Raw genomic sequence first — 4,604 nt, forward strand, 5'->3', positions numbered from 1 at the left:
TGTAGAGCCAATCCACAATTCAATTCAAGTTATAGATTTTGTATACCTCTTGTACTTTTCTATAAAATATACAATCATTTCTAACGATTACTGCAGAGGGAACATAAAAAGACTGAATTCCCGAATATAGCTTTGTTGATTTCACGTGTTGAAAAGAATCCTTCTTTAAAAAGATCCAAGCCGAGCATAAATTTTCAACGAAACCCATCCAGAACTGATCTGACCCTCTCAGCCAGTAGTCACGAGTTGGAGAAATGGGTTGGTTGATGGTTCTTCTAGGTGATACTCTAAGAATGTTGATAAAATAAAGATTGGTCTTTCTAAACATAGATGGTGAGTCAGCCACAGGTATACCTCACAAAAACAAAGTTCAGAAATTGTTGGAAATCCCGATTTTGATAAATAATCTGGCTTCATTTCCCTTCCAGTTATCGCGTTTTTATCGCACGTACTGTAACGCAGCTTGAAGTGCAGAATATGTATCTATTAAAACATGGAACTTAGCAATACGTTGCACAGGCATACTTATAGTTATTAAATTAACTAGTGATGTAATTAGTTAAGATTGATTCAATGGATTTTTGCGGTTTGCGACTACAAACAAAAAACGTCCTTTTATGTAATAAAATGACCATTTTAATAAAGCAGCATAAATCTCCTTGTTGCTTGTGGAAACCTCCAATGAAACAGGTAATTAATAAAAATAACTAAACAGAGACATAAAGTTTAAATTATTATTCGGGAAGTGTTGTGTTATATTTTAGTACTTTATTTATATTTCAGGGTTGAGCAATTTGCAAATCATGACCAAGCTATTTGTAAACAGCAGCTTAAAAATGGACTGCAGCGGACGTTGGCCAAACGCCTGTGGAAATATTTACTCCCAAGCCGACACAGTAAGGGCCCATGCACACGCTAAGAATTATACTGGTTGTTTTTTCATTGTCTTCAAGACCAGCCGGAAAATAACCGCCTCAGTAAAATTCTTACCATGTGCAAGAGTTTACTCGTTATTTCTACGGGTATGGTTCATTACTGGTTTAGCATGTTATAGCACTTAATTATTGATTACAATAACAAATCGTGCAAGGAGTTAAATATTTGGCTCAAAATAAGTTCATCAATTATAATTTGTCACCTTAAATTGCATTAAATCCATATTCTAAGAGGTTAAATATTGAAGGAAGACATAACACGCACGTATTATGAAGCAGGCAGAATAGAATACACCTCTATTAAAACATGGAACTTACTAATGAGGCAATACACGTTGCACAGTCATCCCGCTGATTGCTGAAATCATTAGTGGAAAGAATATTGCTTCAAAGTTTCTATGAGTGGAACCTATTTTCCGCAATTTTCTAGTTACCTACTTCAATTGGTACTCTTTTAGTTAATACAAATCTATCTTAAGGCCCGATCGTCGTAGTCTTCGTCTTAAAATACATAATACATATTACAAATAAATACATTTAGTTTTCAACAGTTTTCCTGATAACGCACATAGTTTTTTTAAATGTATAAATTAATTAATTTTGTGTATAGGATGAGAATTTCACTTACAAAATCCGCCCATTCATATTTTTTTTTAGGCTTAGTGTTTCCAAACATTTTTTCATTGTTTGCTCTTCTTTGATGTAATAAACAATTAATTTAATTTATAAAATGTTGTAAATAATTTTAAGCATTTTTCTTTTATGGAACGGAATATTTTCTCAGCTATAAATAATAATTTCACATCATCACCGAATGATATATTGCTACAAAACACAATCCTTTATCACTTTTTTTTTTTCTTTCTATTATTATTTTGATGGTGTTATCTCATTTGTTGGTTTAGTTGCTATCTACCTGGTATCTTCTCTCTGATAAAACCAGCTGTTTATTTCATGCCATTAAAAATGTCCGAAAAAAAGGAATTATAGTTTGAGACGTTTTTACATTAATTATAAATCAATAAAAATATTTTTTAGCAGTGTGATAGCATTACTGTATTATTATAAGTGCTCTACGTATGAAATAATAAAAGTTGTTTCCTCCACATAAAAATAAGTGGTCTAGGTTTTATATATTTTTTCGGATAAGAGTTGTTACATGAGAAAAAATATGGAATGTAATATGGAACGTAGTTTAAATACTAATAAGAACGAAATGATATTTTTATATTATATTTTTTCTTAACACTAATTTTTAAGTAGGTTTGACTTTGATCAGTTTCCACCTCCTGATTCGTTGTTTTCCATAACCATGTATACTGCTCAAAAATAAAGGTAACTGCATTAATATTGGTATTGTTAGAATAATATAGTTAGTGTTTTGATGGTTGAAAGCTTTTCAATTCATGTACTACTCATCTAAAATATAAAATTATTATGTTTTTGTTCAAGAAAGAAAGAGTGTTAAGATGGTTCCACACGTCATGCTGAACATGAATCAAGTTGAACACAGGTACGCAGCATTACAGCCACCTTGGCAGAAGTTAATTGTTTTATTTCTATGGTACTGTAACCTGTTGTAAAATATTTTTTTTTTTTTTTTGGATAAAATCCAGTACGATGGAATTTGTAGACCAGTATATAATATTTGGTAAAATGTGTAATACGGTATATAATATAGAAACATGCCTATATTGTTTACAAATAGTTAACAATTGTTTACATGTCTCCAGTAATTTCTGTAAACTTGCAATAGTACTCTTCGTTTCTAATTCCTAAAGTCCTAGTATATTCATAAGTAACTAAGTATAGTTTTTTACACATACTTATTTTTCAACGAACTTGATTCATCCGTTATAAAGAAAGTTACTAAAATGAGATTGGCCACGAGACGCATACCGTAGTCAACATGTGACTAACAAAAATAGTTTTCAAAAAAGGTTCATGATTAAAACTCCAAAAGTTAATAAAAGAAGTATATATTTCAAAATGTACAATGAGTAAATTAATAATGCTATCTATATTACTATTATAAATAGAATTCATGATGTATTCAGTCGAGTTATGTAACAAATTTAATGGCACTTGCATAAATGTTTGTGTTGAAAAAACATCAAACTGTTGCAGGTAAATAAAAGTAGGTAGGAGATATATTATGAAAACTGTATACAATTGAAAAAGTAAGGTAAATTACAAGTTCTTAGGAATAAATAGGAGATTTATAGCCTAAAACTAATTAATACCTATTTATTTATTTTTTTATGTTTATCATAAAAAAATATATAATAAGGACTGGTAAAAATGAAAAATAAAATATACAAAGTTTTTATGGAGTGATACAATTAAATTTAAGCCAGGTTCAAATACGAGATATCAATAATTTTCTGGGAAGGTCGATCGAACAAGAGTAAATTCATTTTAGTTTTTCTTTTGTTATAATTTTAATATATTATATTTATATAATATTATGCATATAATAAAAAAATCTAATGGCTTTTAAACCTATCAGCAATCTAAATGTATATAATTTTACGGTATAGTTTTTGATTAGTTGTTTATTTCAATAAACAGTACTATATTAAAGTTAATTACGATCAACATATTAATATTAGATAGTAAGGTCATGCAACCAGACAAAATTTTATATTTACCTGAAGTGGTTAGCAAATAAACAGTTGCGGTGATAAGCAACAAAAGATATCGAAACAAGTGTAAATATTTATAAAAAGTGGTTACATTACAAATAAATTTCAAATCTAGTTCTAAAAAAGTTCAAATTTTCCTGGAAATTATAATAACAAAAATATAATAAAAAATAACAATTGAATATTTATTACAGAACACAACGATGATTTTGAAAAATACTTATTTTCTAAATAAATGGATAGAGATAAGATGTAATAGAGAAATTGTGTGCTCAATAATACAAAATAATTTGAAAGTCATTTCACATCGGTGGGTCCAAAGAGGAGGGCTCTGGAGAAAAATGGTAATTTTAGTTTTATATTTCATCCTCCGTATTTCTATTCCAAACAAAACAAGATGAAATGATCAGTTATATTTTATTTTCACAATCATTCTCGATTGCAAATGAAAATAGAATCAAGAAATCTATAGGGAAATAATAGACCTAGAGATTGACGTTAGGGTGGGAAGGCTGAGGTTCTATAGAGGACACATGATTAGGATGAAACCTGAAAGACTAAACCATAGAATTTTTCAACGAATCCAAGGATTCATCCTTTGATTCTTAAAAAATATCCTAAATAAAGGATATTTCAAGTAAGTTAGGGATGGTATGGAATAAGTGGGACTGACGGACCGGGATTGTTTAGACAGAGATGAGTACAGAAGGACGCTCAAAGGAGTGAAGGTTCTTGTGAGAAAGCCCTCCAGAAAGGGTCTTGCATGGTCTGAGGAGAGAAAACGAAGACATGCAAAGCTCATGAGGAACATATGGGAAAAGAGGAAGCATTAGACTTATGGTATGCGCGTGGTCTCAAAGGCCCTTGCGTGAAGAAAAAAAATAAAATAACCTTATTAAGAGCTGTTTTTCATTAATTTAATTTCTTAATACCAGTGATGCGGCGAGAGGGATGCGCTGGGATCTCTTGAGCTCTGCTCTACCCCTCACACGTGGGGGATAGAGTGGGGTCGGGGATCCTCAGG

General features: G+C 30.6%; 1 long non-coding RNA gene across 1 annotated transcript; it reads left to right on the forward strand.

The window, feature by feature from the left end:
• Positions 1–308: 308 nt before the first annotated feature.
• Positions 309–2,644, forward strand: LOC136796542 (uncharacterized). Its single transcript, XR_010844268.1, has 3 exons — positions 309–690; positions 784–1,022; positions 2,388–2,644. It is a non-coding gene; the product is annotated as an uncharacterized lncRNA (long non-coding RNA).
• The last annotated feature ends 1,960 nt before the right edge of the window (positions 2,645–4,604 follow it).

Source organism: Halyomorpha halys, unplaced genomic scaffold (genome assembly GCF_000696795.3).
Source record: "Halyomorpha halys isolate HHAL.00 unplaced genomic scaffold, Hhal_1.1 Scaffold2434.1, whole genome shotgun sequence".
Taxonomy (NCBI): Eukaryota; Metazoa; Arthropoda; class Insecta; order Hemiptera; family Pentatomidae; genus Halyomorpha; species Halyomorpha halys.